This window comes from Tachyglossus aculeatus, chromosome X3 (genome assembly GCF_015852505.1).
Source record: "Tachyglossus aculeatus isolate mTacAcu1 chromosome X3, mTacAcu1.pri, whole genome shotgun sequence".
Classification (NCBI taxonomy): Eukaryota; Metazoa; Chordata; class Mammalia; order Monotremata; family Tachyglossidae; genus Tachyglossus; species Tachyglossus aculeatus.
Window position 1 is genome coordinate 26,436,265 of NC_052099.1, and position 20,926 is coordinate 26,457,190.

General features: G+C 41.8%; 1 long non-coding RNA gene across 1 annotated transcript; it reads right to left on the bottom strand.

Annotated features, from left to right (window-relative positions):
• Window positions 1-2,480: 2,480 nt before the first annotated feature.
• Window positions 2,481-20,604, bottom strand: LOC119948704. Its single transcript, XR_005457040.1, has 3 exons — window positions 20,554-20,604; window positions 13,839-13,887; window positions 2,481-2,820 (listed from the first exon to the last, which is right to left on the bottom strand). It is a non-coding gene; the product is annotated as an uncharacterized LOC119948704 (long non-coding RNA).
• Window positions 20,605-20,926: the final 322 nt, after the last annotated feature.

Here is a 20,926-nt window from a genome sequence, read left to right on the forward strand (position 1 = left end):
TTTACTGTGTGCAGAGCACTGTACTAAGTGCTCTACATGTGGATCCTTGCACTTTCGCTCCACCTTCAGACCCAAAGCACTTATGTACAGGTGTATTGGCTAGAACACAGGCCTGGGAGACAGAAGGTCATGGGTTCTAATCCTGCAACTGCTACTCATCTGCTGGGTGGCCTTGGGCAAGTCGCTTCATTTCTCTGAGCCTCAGTTCCCTCAGTTACTTGTAAAATGGGGATTGGTACTGAGCCCCATTTAGAACAGGGACTATCCCCCTTCAGGATTGCACCTGGAAAGTTTCCGGTACTCTGTGCCTCAGTTACCTCATCTGTCATATGGGGATTAATATTGTGAGCCCCACATGGGACAACCTGATCACGTTGTATCTTTCCCAGTGCTTAGAACAGTGCTTTGCACATAGTAAGCGCTTAACAAATACCAAAATTATTATTATTACCAGTCTCGACTATGGGAGGGAGGGTCAAGCAGAGGCCTACCCATTTCATTCCTAGCTTGGATAGTGGCTAGCGAGAGAAAGGCAATCCGCTACAAGTCAACTCATCTGTGCTGGGAAGCAGCGGCATGGGAAAGAGTAGAGGAGTAGAGGGCGGAAACAGAAGAAGGAAATGGTAAACCACTTACATATTTTTAACCAAGAAAACTTGACGGATACACTGCCAGAATGATTGCAGGTGGAGGTAAGGCATTTTGGGAGAGATGTGTCAATGGCATCGCTATGGGTCGGAGACAAGTCGACAGCATAAGACAAGACACATGAATATGGGCCATTCGGAAGGTAAAATAATTCTTACGAACAATCCTCTGACACTTGTATTCAAACCTGACATCCATTTTAGCAAGCAAGAAGAGTAAAGCAATTCCTGAGCAATTCCTATGCCCTTTCCCTTGGCTCTGGCGATATTCATTTATCTTCCTCTAATCAGGTTTGCCTGCTAGAATCCTCTGTGGCTTTGTTCTGGGCTAAATGTTCAAAAGGTCTCGTACTAGAGCAAAAACCATTTGATGAAATCCATTTGCCTATGTCAAAGCCCTTATTTCAGAGTATGAAACAGCATTCAGTCACTCCCCCAAAACAAGCTTGGCAATCCATATTTTCTGACTGCTGAGTCCCAGATTGATTTTTCAAGGGGAGGGGGGAAAAGGAAAGGTGGTTGCTCCCCTTAAATTTTGGGACATATTTTGTTTTTTTACCTTAACTGCAGTAGTGTAAATGCAAATATTGTAATCCTCTGTTTTCATGCACATTGTTTTCTGTCTTGTTTATTTTAAGTCTGGCAATGTAACTGCTACAGCTCAAGTTCTCCTACTTTAACTTTGTCCTTTCCTTTGCAAAGCTTTCCCATTCTGCTTGACTCAGCTCTTAGATTCTCTCTTACCTCTCAAGGGACATTATGTGATAGTTTGTATTTTTTAAGCAGTCTAACCCTTTCAAGATAGATTTAATGTATTTCAGAAGAAGAAAAAACTCTCTCCTCAACATTATGGAGCTAAAAACTAGTAACGTACGAGTGAAAAACAAAATAACTCATAACATAGACCATGCATCTTTCCTAGGAGCCAAAAAAGCTTCTTGGAGCATCAGGTGAGGTAAGAAGAAACAAGCGCTTAGTACAGTGCTCTGCACACAGTAAGCGCTCAATACGATTGAATGAATAAACCTAGTACTTCCCCTGGGAATATTGTGACTGATAAAAGTAGATTAGGTGACTAGTCCAAGGTGTAATAGTTATTTCTGAATCCAGTATTCCTGCTTTTGGACAAAAGCTAAGGTTTGGAACTGAGTTTTCCCACCCCAGGGAGACCTGGTCCTTTCCTACAGACTCCTACTGTTTAATTTGGATACATCACTTGCCACCTGAACAGCGTTAGCTAATACGTGTTTGGATGGTATTTAGGTTAGGGAAATAGAGTTTTCAAAGGGGAGTGAAAGAGAACTATTTCAAGGTGTGCAAATTTACATGGAATAAGTGGAATGTGAGAAAAGTTGTCAGAAATTGGAGGTAACTTGGAGATGAAGTGGGAGAGACTCAGGTCAATGGAAACCAAACAGATAAAGGAGAGAGATGGCAGAAATGAGAAACCACATGGCCTAGGTGGAAAGAACACAGGCCTGGGAGTCCGAGAACATCACAGAGCCTCAGTTCTAATTCTGGTTCTGCCACTGGTCTGCTGTGTGACCATGGCCAAATCACTTAGCTTCTCTGGGCCTCAGTTCCCTCAGCTGCAAAATGGGGATTAAGGCTGTGAGCCATGAGTGGGACAGAAACTGTGTCCAACCTGATTATCTTGTATCTACCCCAGAGCTTAGAACAGTGCCTGGCACTTAGAAAGCACTTAATACCACAATTTTTAATATTATTATCATTATTACAGGAAGAGTGTGGGTACTGGAGGAGGGAGAAGGGAGCCCTTCAGATAAAGGCTAGAACAGCCTCATACACAGAAACTGGAAAGGGATTGGCAGATATGATGAGATGATTTGGAACAAACTGCATTTGGGACAGGAATCCACATGGCAGGCTTAAAATTCTCAAGTCACGGATGTTCACAACTTAAGGATTCAACAGAAGAACAATGTCGAGGTGAGGGAATTAGTCCAGAGGGAGGGAAAATGGATTTTACTCAGGTTGTAAAGGAATAGTCACTAGATCTTGGAAGTTTCAAGGAAATGGACCGCATATGAATAAATACTAAGCTGCAAATTGAGAATAGATGTGTAGAAGATTGAAGTGCTCTGTAAACTTGCTGGAAAAACTCTTCTCCATTGTTGTCTCCCCAGCTTCTTCTCAAGGCCCACACGTCGTCCTGTGACACATAGAAGAGGCAGCTTACCCCACCCACAAGAGCTAGAGAGAGTCAGGACAGCCTATGATAGTGAAAAAAATCAAGCTCTCAGGTCACTGATGTGAGCCTGGCTGCAGAGATTATTCATCAGTGGTTTTGGGGGCGGGGGGGGGGGGGGGGGGGGGGGAAGAAAGATTGTTTGCAGGTGGGTACGAACTGACACAAAAAGCCTGTTCATTAGTCCATGTCTATGCTAACTATAAATACATAAAAGCAATGTGGTCTAGTGGAAAGAGCAAAGGACTAGGAGTCAGAAGACCTGAGTTTTAATCTTAGCTCAACCTGCTGGGTGTGATATTGGTCACATCACTTAATGTTTCTGTGCTCATCCGTTAACTGGGAATTAACTATCCTTTCCTTCTCTCTTGGACCATGAACGTCATGTTGGAGAGGGACTGTGTTAGATTCATTAATTCATTCAGTTGTATTTATTGAGCGCTTACTGTGTGCAGAGTACTGTACTAAGTGCTTGGGAAGTACAAGTGGGCAACATACAGAGATGATCCCTACCCAACAGTGGGCTCACAGTCTAGAAGGGGGAAACAGACAACAAAACATATTAACAAAATAAATAGAATAAATATGTACAAATAAAATAGAGTAATAAATGCATACAAACATATATACAGGTGCTATGGGGAGGGGAAGGAGGTAAGGGAGGTGGGATGGGGAGGGGGAGGAGGGGGAGAGGAAGGAGGGGCTCAGTCTGGGAAGGCCTCCTGGAGGAGGTGAGCTCTCAGTAGGGCTTTGAAGGGAGGAAGAGATCTGATCTGATTATCTTGTCTTTAGCCTCGTGTTCATAATAATAATAATAATAATGGTATTTGTTAAGCGTTTACTATGTGTCAAGCACTGTTCTAAGTGCTGGGGTAGATACAAGGTCCTCTGGTTGTCCCACGTGGGGCTCACAGTCTTCATCCCCATTTTATAGATAAGGTCAGTGAGGCCCAGAGAAGTTAAGTGACTTGCCCAAAGTCACGGAGCTGACAAGTGGCGGAGTCGGGATTAGAACCCGTGACCTCTGACTCCCAAGCCCAGGCTCTTTCCACTAAACCATGCTGCTTCTCACATAGATGTTAAATACCACAATTATTATTATTATTATTATTCAAAGCCTAGAGAATCACAAAAGAGAATTTTGGGCATCTTTGGGATATTTTAGACAAAGGAGGATGCTTAGCTGATTTTAAAATCCAGCTGAGGCTGCTTCTCCTCCACTTTCCCTCCCACATCAGTTTCATCATGCATATTTAGTCATTGTAATGAGTTCAAACACATTAAGGCACCAACAGGAAACAATTTGTTGTTGACTAGAGAGTAGGTGTTCATTTAAGATAAATCTTCGCTTTGTATCATTATTCTCCCAGGGAATGTAATCCAACCACTGTAATTAAAAAAGTGTCATGCTGTTACTCCCTTTTGCTCATTTAGGTCCCTCTTTTTAAAATCCTTACCTACTCATTTTGGAGTCATCATTTAAACTCCATCAAATGCACCCACCTTAAAAAAAATCACTTGAAAAGTTAACACATTCTTGCCTTTAAAAAGCTTTTATGCATTTCTTTTTTATTTATCTGCATGTTTATGCTGGTCTGGTTTTCAGTAATTCTTTCTACCAGATTCCAAGCCAAGAATACAGAAAGCTCAGCATCTGAACGACTAAGCCATTCTTGTTCGCTAATCAAATTTGGTTTTACAGTTTTAAAACCTCACAGTGTAAATCCAATTCATTAGTGGCAGCTTCTGGCTGGTGCTTTGACTGTCAAAAGAAATGGCCATCTTCAGGCAGGGTTAGCAGTCGGGCTCTGCTTTCTGGTATTTCACAGCACATCTGGTGACTCCCCATGCTTCCTTAAAAAGGGGAAAAGCCTTTAAGTCTTGAATTGAAGGCCCACCACAGTTTCCTGTGCATATCTACAGCAAAGTTAACTGGGCCTGGATGGGATGGAGAGAGGATGATGTGTCCTAAAATGGTTTTACTATATCCTTCTGCTGGGAAGGGGACTTACTTTCCAGTGGGTAGGTCACAAGCTGATCTCTTTTACCAATTCACTGATTAAATTTCCACCACCTCAGGCTACCCGTATGATAAATGAGTTTTGTACATACAGCCCCTCTTTGGCACGTATATTCATTCTCATTCTCTCTCTCCCTCTTCCTGCCCCCCATCAAACCCCTTCCTTAACACCTGAGTAGGCTGCCTGGCCTTGGGACAGATCACTTCATCTTTGTCTCCATTTCCTTATCTGTATAATGGGGATAAACTACCTACTCTCCCTACCTCTTAGATTGTGAATGCTCATTGTGAAAGTGACTGTGTCCAATCAGATTATTTGTATCTACCCGAGTTCTTGGCATCTCGTGTTTAATACCATGGTTAATTAAAAATTATGAACTCACAGCCCCCACGCTTAGCACTCACATTTACACAGATTCACATACTCTACTTACTTGTTCAGTTAATTCACCTTACCACACTCTGGATATTTAGCTAAATTGCCGTCGGCCTCCGGCTCTATTTGTAAATATGCTTTTTGCTGGTTTCTTCTATTATATTGTAAGCACCATAAGGGCAGGAATTGAGTAACTTGCTTATATTGAACTCTCTGAACAACTCACACAGTCTTCAATAAATACTATGTATAATGATTTCATTCCATTTTTTGCATTAGCACTTATTAGCATTTATATCAGAGAAGACCTCTTCTCTCTAAGTAACAAAAGCTGTGGTATTTGTTAAGTAATCAATCGATCATTGGTATTTACTGAGCACTTAATATCTGTAGGACACTGTACTAAGCACTTGGGAGAGTACCACAGAATTAGCAGACACGTTCCCTGCCATAATGAGCTTACAAGCACTTACTATGTGCCAAGCAATGAATTAAGCACTGGGATAAAAACAAGAATCATCAGATCAGGCACAATCACCTGAAAAGGAGAGATCAGCTAGAAACAATTCAACTTAAAATGCCATCAGCAAAAGGCTGAATTTTAAAACTAGTGTCACAAAAATAAAACTTTGGTTTTATATCCTGTCAGTAGAAGTGACTGTGAAAATATTTCTGAAGTTTGCACTTAATGTTTTATTTAAATTGCATTAGTAAAGAGATTTAAGTATTCTGTTTTATTTTCTAAAAGTTGAGCTTTTTTTGGAATGATTTATCTTTGCGTCTCCAATTCAAACAATAGCAGAAAAGGTATCTCTCATTTCCTATGGCTCTTTTGAACAAACAGGATTCTGAGATTAATTTGATGGTTTCCAAGACAGCAATAAAATCTCTTCAACAATGTAGTCAGAATGAGATATGACATCCATTCTCCACCTGAATGCCATTGCACATGTCTACCAACTGTTATTTTGTATTCTCCCAAGTGCTTAGTTCAGTGCTCTGCACACAGTAAACAATAAATATGACTGATTGCTTTTCTGTGGACTAGATGAAATGAGTCATGCCCATCATGCAGATGAGAAAACATAAACATGCGCTCCAATAAACACCCAACACCAAAGCACGTTTTAAAGTTAACATGGCACTAAGAAAACTAAGGCCCAGGACACACTACTGTGTGTGTTTCTGCTCTGGAGTAATTAAAGAAAAGAGCATCTTCCAGATACTTTAAGACTTAAAATTAAGCAAGTGAAGAATCTGCTAGCCATTAGCTCACCAAATAAAAGCAGTTCCTTGCAGATTATCGACCTCCATTCAATTACTTAAAATTATAATATCCAGAACATAAAGCTCAATTGCTGTCACCGGCTCAACGGAAGCTAATTATTTGGAGAAAGACAACTATGAAGTGCTCGAATTTCCTCTTGTAATGAAACAATTTAGGCTTGTAAATTCTACAGGGAATTGTGGAAAGCTCTTAGAGAATCTAATTAAAATGACACTATCGATAGATTTTTAGTGACAAGGCAGCATATATTGGGACCAAAACAACAGTCTTCTCGGAAAGAAGAACAGAAGTTCCAACCTCATTTTAGAGTAGGTGCAACTGAGGCGGAACTAAAACATAATCCAAAGATTGCCAATCATAGTGAATACACCCTTGGAGCAAAGCACCATGCGAGGTGCTTGGGATTGTACAGTAGAGTTAGTAGGCATGATTTTTGTCCTCAAGGAGTTCACAGTACAGGACCGGGGGGATATTATACAACCCATTGGCATGAAACCCTGAATTTCATGATATGAGAGGCATAATACAGTGCTTTGCACACAGTAAGCACTCAACAAATGATTGAATGAATGAATATCTTCTTGCCTCTCATATCTTCAGTCTACCCTACCTACATTCAGCCTCGTATGGATTGTTGGTCCACATTAGTGTTTTAAATACGAGTTGGAGGACGTGATCCCTGCTGCTGAGGACCTTTCCCAGGAGAGAAAGACCCCAAAAACAATTTACAGATAGAACATAAAGGAAAAGAGAAGATAGGTAAATAAGTAAATGCTCAACTAGAAGAATATGCAAGTTGATATATACAGAAACACTGGTGGATGTGAATAGGTTGGTATTATCCCTTCAAACTTTTAATTCTTTTTCTAAGCTACATCACCACTGCTTTTACCCACAAAAGAGATGCAGAGAAAATTCCATCTATCTGGCCCCTCACATGAAGAGAATACCAAGCCTGGAGAATATGACTCCTTCTAGCCACAAGCCCTCTTCGGTTGGGACTGTGTTCTTCGGGGAGGCTACTCCTTACCTGGACAACCAGTAACTCAACTAATCCCCTTAGAGGGAACTCTAGAGGTAATCTCTAAATATGATGGTTATGGGAGGGGAAAATACCTATAGCTAGAAATTAGAACTGAGGGGCTCTTTAATGAGGATCATGGATTGAAAGGATCAAGAAGAAAGGAAATAAAAATAATAATCATAGACAGCAGAGTGAGCCAGGCATGTGAGAATCAGCAGGAGGGAGGAGCTCAAGGCGCTTGTTTTAATTTGGCCTTAGTCTGATTTAGGTTAGGTTGCTACACATCCACAGTGTTAACTAAACCCGTGGCTCCGGGCAGGATATTGCAAAGACACTTGACGTTCTGCACTTTCGCACTCAGAGAAGGCCCCAGGGGAATGGCAAGTTCGTTCTGTGCCAGAGTTTTAAGCCTTCTCAGCAATTCTCTTTAGTTGCTTGGTTTGAGAAATTACAAATAAATATCCTCTGCAACTTTATTTTCTTTTGAAGGCCTGAGGTAGACTGTGTGGGAAGTGAAATTAGAAACGTATTAAGTCTCTCTGGTCTACTTTAGATTGCTTTGGCATCCTTCATGCATAGCTCAGTGTATTCATTTATCTATTGCTTTCATTTCATTTTCTGGGTCACATTTGATTTCCCATATCCCATTAATCTCAGAGACGGAGGAGTGAAAACCTAGAAAATATTGCTTCTTCTCAACTGGGTAGGGGGAGTGGATTCAGACAAGCCAGCCACTGGTCAATAAAAAAAAAAAATGGGCAGGAGACTAAATACTGAGTGGATCAGGGGCTATATCAATAGGATACTAATTAGGGGCAAGGCCAAATAGAGGGGTTCATGAGATTTAAGTGGGTCTCTGCCAAACCAGGGCAAGGAAGGTGCAGCGTGAGGGTGGCACAGAGCAGGAGGAACCCAAGTGTGAGAGAATGCAGACAGAGGGAAAGCAGAGTTAGTCAGCAAATTGCTATCCCTGTCTCTGTGGAGTTTAATTCATTCAATCATATTTATTGAGTGCTTACTGTATGCAGAGCACTGTACTAAGCGCTTGGGAAGTTTAATGGCACCAGTGAGCTGTAGCTGCTGAGTAAACTCACGACTCCAGACTGTAAACATCGTGAGCAAAGAACACATCTGTCAACTGTTATATTGTACTCTCCCAAGCACTTAGTGTAGTTCCTTGCACACAGTAAGTGCTCAATAAATACCATTGATTGCATGAAGGCAGTTTATAACTGGAAAACATTCTCTCTGCACTTTAGACCACCAGGTCCCCGCTGTCTACCAAGGGGATTCTTTTCGGCCCCACTATTTAAATCCAAGTAATTCTGATTCAATCAATCAACCAATTAATAGCATTACTGAGTGCTTACTGTGTGCAGAGCACTGGATAAGCATTTGGGAAAGTATAATACAACAAAGTTGGTACATGAAATCCCTGCCCTAAAGAGGTTTATAGTCTACAGGGGAGTTTAGAGTCCAGTATTTATTAGGCCTCTCCTATGTGCAAAGCACTGTAGTAAGCACTTGAGACAACAATAGAGGGAAAAATAGGATCACTATCCCAATGGGAGTCCAATCTAATGGGGAAGACAAACAAAAAATAAATTGACAGGAAGAAAAAAAGATTCAATTGTTTATAACAAGATAGGATAAAAACGATTTAGTGGAAAACACTTAAATAGTAAACTACAACAACAGTGTTTACAAGGGCTGAGGCAGTAGTTAGGAGACTAAGACCTTAGAAGGAGAAAATTAAACAGGGAATTCCTCCTGGAAGAAATGAGATTTCAAGAGGGCTTTGAAGAGGGAGCTGCTGTGGTCTGGCAGCAATAATGATAATAATTAATAATAATAATAATAATTGTATTTGTTAAGTGTGAATCCTGTGCCAAGCACCAAGGTAGATACAGGACAAATCTGGTTGGATATAGACCCTTTCCACACAGGGATCACAGTCTTAAGGGGGATGGAGAACAGGAATTTAATCCCCTTTTACAGATGAAGAAACTGAGGCACAGAGAAGTTAAATGACTTGCTTAAGTCACACAGCTGGGGTTCTGCTGACTGTCAGGTATGTGCTTTTTCCACCAGATCACACTGCTTCTCATTTATTTAATGGAGAAGCAGGTTCCAGGTGGCAGAGTTGAATATGATTAAATGAATGAATTAGGCAGGAGAGGGGAAAAGGATGGACAGTTTGTTTGGGAGAAGCATGGAGTGCAGGTTGTGGAATAACAGGTGAAAAGCATAGATAAGAAAGAACTAGTGGAGAACCTTAAAGCCAGTGGTCTTGAGTTTTGGCTTGATGCAGAGGTAAGTTGGAGGCCAATGGACATTTTGAAGAATGGAACAATGTTCTAAGAAGATGATCCAGGCTTCAGAGAATAAGGCTACATGGAATAAAGAAGAGTCTGGAAGCAGGGAGTCCAGCAATCTCATGAGGAAATGAGAGCTTGAACAAAGGTCATCAGATCTGAGAAATATTGTAAAGACAGAACTAGCAGGATTTAGTGGATGTGAGGGTTAAAGGATGGTTGATGGAAGTGTCAAAGAGGACACCTATGTTTTGGGCTCTATATCAGAAGGGATCGTGTAAAAAGGCCCTTTGGTTGGAAGAGGCAGTGTCCAAAGTGTCTAGCCCAAATCCCAGTCTCCAAGGGTCATCAGGCAGTCATTGTTCTTTACATCACCTCAGGAGGACCCTCTAGACTTGAAGGTCCTTATGAGCAGGGAACAATTCTACCAACTGTGGTGTACACTACTCACCCAACCGCGTACTACAGTGCTTTGCACACAGTAAGCATTCAATAAATACCTTTGATGATGACGACCAGTGGAAAGATCCTCAATTCATTCATTCAATCGTATTTATTGAGCGCTTACTGTGTGCAGAGCACCATACTAAGTCTCAAGCCTATGGAAGTGTGGGAGACAGAAACCTAACACAGATTCCCCCATTTTGAAATGAGACCCTCTGCTCCATAATATAAAACATTAGAGGAGAGCCTTGGTTACATCTGCAGTGGCAGCAACAGTAGAATTCCAGAAGTGAGAGTAATACCCAGAAAACAGTGTATCTTTTGTTACGGAGTGGCCGGAAAAGCTAAGGAGCCGGGACTTAGGAGTCAGAGGTTGTGGGTTCTAATCCCCACTTCGCCACTTGTCTGCTGTGTGACCTTGGGCAAATCACTTAACTGCTCTGTGCCTCAGTTACCTCATCTGTAAAATGGGGATTAAGACTGTAAGCCCCACGTGGGACAACCCGATCACCTTGTATCTACCCCAGTGCTTAGCTCATAGTAAGCGCCTAACAAATACCATTATTATTATTATTACTATAAAAGACCTTCCAGGCAGCGCAGCATAGCACTGATGTACCATAGGATCCCCATCTACTTTTTTCCACTTTTAAGTGCACTTTTTTCACCCATAATGTGCCCCACAATTTGTTGGTGTTCATTTGCCGCTCAAGGCAAATTTGGAATGTCAAGAACCAGCTCTCTTGCTTGCCCTATTCCTCGGAGCAGCAGTAATCTAGGAGCAATCAACAGTACCTTGTGCTAGACAAAGGGTGAAAGGTCATATGATTATGAAGTTATTCCCAGATACTTTGCCTTCTTTGATTCAAGTCGATGGGGAATACTCCAGTCTTGGCCATTCAAATGGAGTGTTAGATAGGTTACCCAAAATATTTAGCCAGCCAAGACCTTCAAATGCCACTCTTCTATAGAAACACAATATTTGCTTCAGGGTCTCTCTTGCCAAGACTCCTTTCCTCTTCTCTCTACCTCAAACTCAGTAGGTTGCCAATTACACAAACACAAGGAGATATTTTTATTTCTGAAAGTTCAAAGTCAAAATGTATCTGGCACAACAGGAAAGCTAGGATAAATTTAGCCCAGATCACAAATATCTCAGCAGAAGCAACACTTAGGCTAAGTTCTGCTTCATATTTAAATCTCCTGCTCATCATGACAAATGAAACACACAGGCCAGTGATTAACTTTAAATATCTATCCCCAGTGAGAGACAAAATGAATGTTTGTGCAGGTTCATTGAACCTTATTAGAAAAAATGGTGCAGTCTTCATCAAATGCTCCTTCTACATGTCGGTAAGTAGAGCTTACCACATGCCAAAATCTGAGCCTCAGAGTTAGGGTCTGGAGGTTTAGGAGAAAGAAAGGTGACACTGGACTGGAAAAAATTATTTAGGTTATTATCAGGGGCTTGGATTCCCACCGACCCGAGAAAATACGTTGATATTCTGTTCTTGAAGAATATTTATAGGTTCTCCAACTAGTCATGAACAGAAAGCTAGCTACAGAATCAGTGAGGCCAATTAATGATTCTGCAGTATATGGTACATCCCCAGGTGAAAATGGAGATAACTAAGAAGCTCTGTGAATTCTGAGTTTCAGCCTTTCCTGAGGGAAATCTTTTTCATAGCACACAGGCCACAGATAAAGTGTGGGATAAAATGGTGCTAAGTTTACGAGGCCATTTGGACCAGATTGATAATGACAGACATAAATAACTTGCAAGAACTCTGATGCCGGGGAGAGAGAGAGGAAACCGGGCCCATTTTAATGTTTCATCATTATAATGTACATATTTATAAATTATATTTTTATATTAATGTCTGTCTCCCCTCCATACTGTAAGTTCACTGTAGGCGGGGAATGTGTCTACCAACTCTTCTGAATTGTCCTCCCTCAAGTGCTTAGTACAGTGCTTGGCACATAGTAAGTGCTTAACAAATACCAATATTATTATTATTACCATGCTCTGCATACAGTATGTCTTCAATAAATAGGATTGATTAATCATTCCAGTCCCTTCTCCTCCATTTGTGTTTTCAGATTGTCAGCCCCCATGAGGGACAGCAACCATGCCTAATTCCCAATTATGCAATCTTTCCCAGTTCTTACTACAGCACTTTGCACATTAGCACTTAATATATACTGTTACCACTACTACTGAAGGAAAGCAGGAGTGAAGGTGGGATAGATATTAATATAGGCTATGTGCTTGGTAGTGGAGTTGATATAAAATAAGCTTGAACAGTATTTTTCCCCTCACAGTCCAAAGGGAGGAAAGAACAGGTACTTTATCACCATTGCATGGATGAGGAAACTATGGCACAGAAAAGTTAAGTGACTTTCCCAAAACCACACAGCAGGCAACAGCAAACTAACTAGAACCCAGATCTCCTGAATCCCAGTCCCATGCTCTTTCTCCTAAGCCATGTTGCCTCCCTATTCATTCATTCCATTCAACTGCATTTATTGAGCGCTTACTGTGTGCAGGGCACAGTACTAACTGCTTGGGAAGTACAAATTGGCAAGATATAATAATAATAATAATAATAATGGCATTTGCTAAGCACTTACTATGTACAAAGCACTGTTCTAAGCGCTGGGGAGGATAGCGCCAAGTGCTGGGAAGTCTTCTAAACTGTGAGTCTGTTGTTGGGTAGGGACCATTTCTATATGTTGCCAACTTGTACCTCCCAAGTGCTTAGTACAGTGCTCTGCACACAGTAAGCACTCAATAAATACGATTGAATGAATGAATGAATACAAGGTGATCAGGTTGTCCCACGTGGGGCTCACAGTCTTAATCCCCATTTTACAGATGAGGTAACTGAGGCACAGAGAAGTTAGGTGACTTGCCCAAAGTCACGCAGCTGACAAGCGGCGGAGCCGGGATTTGAACTCATGACCTCTGAATCCCAAGCCCGGGCTCTTTCCACTGAGCCACTCTGATTCTCATATAGACATGGTCCCTACCCAACAATGGCCTCACAATCTAGAAGGGGTGACAGACAACAAAACAAGTAGACAGGTGATAGACTCCCTACCAAATCATTCCGGTTTTATTGCTTTTGTAAACATCCCAGAGGAAGCTCTCCCAAATGATATGATGTGCTGCCGAGAATGAACAATAGGGAGATTTCATAAGAATAAGTGATTTTACAGGAAAGTGACAGATGAGCAACGGAACAAGAAAATCATCCAAACTACCCTACGAGATGATGGGCCCTGAACGATTAAGTATGATTCATTCATTCATTTATTCAATATTATTGAGCCCTTACTGTGTGCAAAGCACTGTACCAATCGCTTGGGAGAGTATAATATAACAATAAACTGACACATTCTCTGCCCACATCAGGTTTACAGTCTAGAGGGGGAGACAGACAATAATATAAATAACTAAATTTATGATGCAAAAGAGAGATCTCAGATCATTGTCTATTGTTCCTTCAACTCACCAACTTCTCTTCTTTCTATCCATCATACCGAAGCAGGGTCGAGATAAAGCTGTTTCAACCAAAAGAGAAAAATACACAACATAAAAAAACAAACAGGAAAAAATAAATTTGGACATTGCACTTGGGGCCTCTGTGTAACTCACCTCTGGGCTAGACTGGGCCAAGTTGGGCTCCCAAATTTTCATTTCTACAAGCTCTAAACACAACCGTTATCCACAACAACCCAGGGCCACATCTTAAAGGAAATTCTAGTAGGGATTCCTGGCCTTTACCTCTATCAGAAGTTTCCCCAAGCCGTTTTATTTGACCGCTTGTAAGTCAGAATTCCTAAGAATCATCTCACCCCAGGATCAAATACAAACGTTCTGCTAGAAACACTACTTTAATGGAGATTCCTCAATGAAAGTTTCATACAGTAAAAACTGACCATATAATGGGCTCAGGCAGAATAACCTAAATTTATTAAAATGCTTTTCTCTCCTAGTGGCAGTGACATTTATTGAGTTCCCACTTGGTGCAATGAACTATGTACTCGGCGCTTGGGAGGTACACAATGATGAAATGACATAGTCCCTGCCCACAACCGAATGTGTCAGTTTAGATTGTGAGCTCCTTGTGGGCAGGAAACAGGTCTACCAACTCTGTTGTATGGTACTCATTCATTCATGAATACTCTCCAAAATGCCAAGTATAGTGCTCTGCACACATTAAGCAGCACTCAAATACCACTGATTGAGTGATGAGGGGCTTCCACTCTAAATGGGGAGTCTCACTGGACAATCAACCTGAAAGGAGGGGTTAAACTTGAAAGAACATTCAGGAAACAAGATTCCATAAACCAGGACAAAACTCTAAATGCCTTTATTTTGAAACATTCTCTGCTGCTTTAGACATCGACAACTAGCCCTGAGTCATGCCCGGCTATTATTTGCAGTCATCTTCATGCTTCTTCTTAACAGATCAATTTTAATTTACATCTACAGCTAACTGCAGCAGGGAGCCTCTAACCTTCCCAGCAGACTCTCTGGAAAGTTACTTATTCTTTAATGAGTGTTAATTGAATGGCATGCTATTAAGACTCTTATCATCCACTGAGGAAGTGTCTGTGGGAATACTTTTTTTCCTAAAGCGAGACTGAAAGATAAACATACTTCACTTCAGACGTTGAACTTATATAGTCCGGAGATTGAGTTTGATCTGTTCTAGTTCTATCTACCCCAGAGTTTAACAGAGTGTTTGGCGCATAGTATAGTATTTAATAAGTGCTGACTGGCTGATTAAGAATCCTACCAAGATTTCTAAAAGAGAACAAAATTCTACTGCTGTTAGTCCCCAAAATTGGGATTGGGAACCTGCAGTTTTTTGTACATCCTATCAAGGAAAATGCTAAACTAGTGAAGCACCCAATTTCAAGAAGAATTAATCTCATTCCATGAACCTAAATGAGAGAGACTTCCACCAGAAAGCAAGTGTGAGAGTTTTGGTAAGAGAGAAGCATTCAGTAGTTAAGAAGCAAAGAGGCAAATTTGCTGTCAACCAAGTGGAAGAAGCACTGTTCTGGGAACTAGAAGATTTGGGTTCTAATCCCAATTTTACTGCTTGGGCTAAAGTGTCAGGGCTGAGGTTTTCTGCCTGAAGAATCACCTGGGCCTTTTTTTTTAAACGGTATCTGTTTAGTCCTTTCTATTTTCAGGGCACTTCCCTAAGCACTAGGGTAGATATAAGATAATCAGTTCAGACACAGTCTGTGTCCCACTTGGCGCTCACAGTCTGCACCCCATTTTACAGGTGAGGGAACTGAGGCACAGAGAAGTTAAGACAGCATGTCCTAGTGGAAACAGCAAGGGCCAAGGGTTCAGAGAACTTGGATTCTACTCTCAGCTCCCTGTGCCTCAGTTACCTCATCTATAAAAAAAAAAATACTCTTTCCACCAACGTAGACTGTGAGCTCCATGTGGGACAGAGACTGTGTCCAACCAGATAAACTTCACCAGTGCTTAGAACAGTTTTGGACACATAGTAAGCACCTAACAAATACCATAAAGAAAACAAAACTTGCCCAAGGTCCCACGTGGCAGAGCCAGGATTAAATACCACATCCTCTGACTGCCAGGTCTGAAAGATAGCTCGCTGACATAGGTAGCAAAGACTTCAGTCTACAGAATAGTCATCTGCAACTTGCATTCCTCAATTCCCTCCTCAAGCTTCTTGAGCTCATCGTGTTAAGGTGGAAGAGTTTCCCTCCGGATTGGATCCATTTTCTGACCCAGTTTGCACATCTCTTATAAGCACCCTTGTGCAAGGCTGCACAGAACAGCTAGAACAGGGCCTGACCCATGTCCCAACCTTGCTTCCCACCTTCGGCCAGGACTCAACTCACCATTCTGTCATGGAGTGGTCTGTGAGTCATGATGAATATCTCAGAAAAGCTGCATTTGCTTAACAACTTCCATTGTCCATGATGATGACGTTAATAATATTGGTACTATGTGCCACGCACTGTAGTAAGTGCTGGAGTAGATACGAGATAATAATTAGGTCAGACACAGGCCCAGTCCCAAAAGGAACTCATAGTCTAAGTAGGAGGGAGAATAGGCATTTCATCCCCACTTTATAGATAAATTAACTGAAGCACAGAGAAGTTTAGTGACTTCCCCAAGGTCACACTACAGACAAGTGGCAGAGCTGGGATTAGTTAAATGAGGGAGGAAAATGAATTCTTTGTTTCCCCACTAATTGATATCCAGAAAAATACAGGAGGAAAGATGCAGGCTGGGCAGGCATAAGTTTTCCCTAGTGTGCCTATAAAATTTCCCTCGGACTCAAGGATCTTCCCTTCATTATATTGCTTCTTAGAAAAGTAATATAACTGTATAATCAACTTCTGAGGATACTGTCTTGTGAGTGTGAAATTATACTAAGGGTCATTGAAGAAGGCATTTGCATTCAAGGTTTAACATGTACAACAGTACTGGACGCCCCTGGTGATAGCTTTATATGAATGAGAGGTCACTCACCTTCTAAAATTAAAAAAAAAAACACCTCTCCTTCTCATACGCTCCTCCCACCCCTCCTTCTACTAAGAATGATAAACTTGCTACTGTAATTACATAAATATCTGACAAACTGGCATTAAAAAACAAGACATTTCAAATGACTGCCAAAGAATCAAGTCATTACTTTGCAAAAGTCTAAAGTCTAAGCATTAGTAATTAGTAATGAGAAGCAGCGTGGCTCAGTGGAAAGAGCATGGGCTTTGGAGTCAGGGGTCATGGGTTCAAATCCTGCTCCACCAACTGTCAGCTGTGTGACTTTGGGCAAGTCACTTAACTTCTCTGGCCTCAGTTACCTCATCTGTAAAATGGGGATGAAGACTGTGAGCCCCCCGTGGGACAACCTGATTGCCTTGTAACCTCTCCAATGCTTAGAACAGTGCTTTGCACATAATAAGTGCTTAATAAATGCCATCATCATTATCATTATTATTATTAATCACCATACGCTTGAATTATAAGGCTGGCCTGTCATGGAAGCAAGGTCCGCCAAACCTTCATCACACATTTATAAATTATTTTGTATTTGCACAAATACATGCTACTACTCGCTAAAGAGGCGACTAATGTATCTCCATTATACTAAAGGCCAATCAACCTAGAATCTAGCAATCAGAAATGGGGTTGCTCATTTTTAATGGTAATTGTGATATTTAAGTGCTTACTGTGTGCCAAGCACTGTGCTATGTACACTGGGCTAGCAGCAGAACCAGCTATATGACAATTAAAATTGGGATAACCCTCTTGGAGGAAAGGTTTTGAGGGTCACAACATGAGGAGGCAGAATCGAAAGTCACCAGTCATTACACGTTGCAAGAAAAAAAAAAAAAAATCAACAAAGCAGCAGGGGACAATGATCACTTTCTCCAGTTTTCTGCCCTGGCTTTAAACATGCAGAGCTTCCAGAAATTCACTTAACTCAGTAATTCAACACTTTCCATCTAGTGAGGGCCTTGAGCTATTCTCTGGCAGCCCTTGCTTCCACAAACAGCCGCTCAGCACCTGTCACATGGGTTCACACCAGCTGTAGCAGCAGCTGAGCAGATTTTACAGGCTGGAGGGATGAATGCTAGATAGGAGCCCAGGAGTTAGAGGCTAGCTCATCCAGCCCACTGTTTGCCAACCTGAAGAAGCTTTTGGGAGCTCTGCAACTTGATTTCTATCTCCACCCTTCACCCAGGCTTCCTTGAAACTCTCTTGCCACTTCCCATGTGCCAAATGCCAAGCAACCAACCTTGCATCTCTTGCATTTAAATTAAAATGTACTAAAAACATACAGTGGCTCTGTCGCTTAAAAGACAATGTGACTAAACACAGTCAATCATATTTACTGGACATAACAATAATAATAATGGTATTTAATAATAATAATAATAATGGCATTTATTAAGCACTTACTATGTGCAAAACACTGTTCCAAGTGCTGGGGAGGTTACAAGGTGATCAGGCTGTCCCACGGGGGGCTCACAGTCTTAATCCCCATTTTACAGATGAAGGAACTGAGGCCCAGAGAAGTTAAGTGACTTGCCCAAAGTCACACAGCTGACAATTGGCGGAGCTGGGATTTGAACCCATGACCTCTGACTCCAAAGCCCGTGCTCTTTCCACTGAGACACGCTGCTTCTGTTAAGCACTTACTATGTGCCAAACACTCTAAGGACTTGAGAGGGTACAATTTAACTAACAGACATTCCCTCCCCACAAAGCGCTTACTGTATAGAGGGGAAAAAAAACCCTCTAAATGTGGTATTTATCAATCATATTTACTGAACACTTACTCTGTGCAGAGCACTTGGGAGAGTACAATACGACAGAATTAGCAGACACGTTCCTTGCCCATAACAAGTTTACAGTCTAGACTGTTCGATATGGTGACTAATTGCCATTGGGAGGCTCTTTCTCCTAACTCGAAAAATGAAAGCAACAACATCTGCCTCTCACACTCCCACAGCACCCAAGGCAAGGAGCTGTAGGGAGAATTAGATGAGTACACTACTAGGTACTTTTCCATTTTCAAAGCATCCACCTCAAATTTGCAGCAAGCAAATGAGGTGGAATTTTTCTTGCTTCCTGGAGAACAAATTCCATCCAAAAAGGCAGGGTGAAGAAATGACTACACTCTTCATTCAGCTTTCATGTACTGAACATGTGTCAGTGAGGGCAATGGAGTGCACCCAATAAAAAATGTGCAGTCAGAATTGGAGTGGGCAATTTCTGTAATAATATACGAGGTGGAGCGCCAACCACTCAACCACAGCTGCTCTAACCATTCAGCCGTCATAGTTAAATGGAACTTATAACCGTGCAGCAAGATGAGGCATTGAAGGTAATTCTGGTTACCATGGCTGTGGCTTTTAAGCATAAACTTTAAAAATGTGAATTTAAATTTTCATTTCAGGAAGTCAGAAAATTTAAAAACAGCTTTTCTTAGGATAAATTTCTGGCCTAGTAACAGTTCTGTAAAACTCCTCATATAAATCAAAAAAGTTCAAAATGTACTTCTGTTCTCCAAAAGGAATCAGTATTTTGGGCCTATTCACTTACTATTTCCCCCATTGCTAAAATAATAAAAGATACTCCATGCCTACAGATCCTATCTGAAGTGGGTATTTTTTAAAGAAAATAATTATTTGACGTACAAAATAATGCTTTTAAGACCCTTCCTCCATGTTTTTCCTGTATGAAATATCAGAATCAGTACTAACACAGGATCAGCAAAGCCCATGACAGGGGAAAGAAGTTTCAAGCAGGCATTAAGTGTCACCCGTCGTCCGGTTCGTTCAGTAATCGGAGAGGCGAGAGAGGCCGGGGATGGAAAACCTGAGTTTTATATAAAATTTATTCCTTGAGGCGAACTGAATTATTTAGTTGTTTAGGCGCAATGGATTGAGCTTCCCTTTCAGGAGGAATATAATCAATTAGCAATATTCGAGCTTCCCTAACGGGAGGAACACAATCCAGAGCTTAGAACAGTGCTTTGCACATAGTAAACGCTTAATAAATGCTATCATTCTTATTATTATACGTTAATCGCGAGTGGGTGAGGCGGCGAGCTCTCACCCATGTGCACTTACCACTCGGGACGAATCCACTTACTTTCCCACATGGGAAAAATCCAGCATGGCTCAGTGGAAAGAGCACGGGCTTTGGAGTCAGTGGTCACGGGTTCAAATCCCAACTCCACCAATTGTCAGCTGTGTGACTTTTGGGCAGTATGTTTGGTTTTGTTCTCTGCCTCCGCCTTTTAGACTGTGAGCCCACTGTTGGGTAGGGACTGTCTCTATATGTTTCCAACTTGTACTTCCCAAGTGCTTAGTACAGTGCTCTGCACACAGTAAGCACTCAATAAATACGATTGATTGATTGACTTATTAGCTGGGCCTCAGTCCCTTCACCTGTAAAATGGGGATTAGGACTGTGAGTCCCCCGTGGGACAATCTGATCCCCTTGTAACCTCCCCAGCGCTTGGAACAGTGCTTTGCATATAGTAAGCACTTAATAAGTGCCATCATCATCATTATTATTAGTATTAATTCATTCCATTCCCTGCGCACGTGGTGGGTGGCTAGCTAGTTCTCATCATGTGGGAGGAATCCACTTATGTTCCCCATCCACAGCAGGGCACCTGGGTACCACCCATGAACATTGGGCAAGACACTCACCTATCCTGCGGCCTTGCCCTCAGTGAGTCGGTTCTGGTGGCAGAGCGGGCATCTGGCCTTTTGGGCAGAGAAAGAAAGACACGTGGACTGCTGCTGCTGCTGCTGGAGTGACTCCTCCTCCTCCTCCTGCTGCTGCATGTCTCGGTGTTCTGCACCCAAAGGTCACACTCAGAGGCGACAGATATTTATCACCTGTGTGTGCCCCTAGGCCAGTCCAGCTTCCAGCCTCAGTTTATCCAATCTCTGCCCTCTCCCGTCCTCCGTACCTAATTTAATTGGCACGGGGACGATGGACACCTTCTCTATTCCCGGCTTGGGCTGTCAATCAAGCAGGTTTTTTTAGGTTGTGGGGGCGATATCCCACCCTCACTTC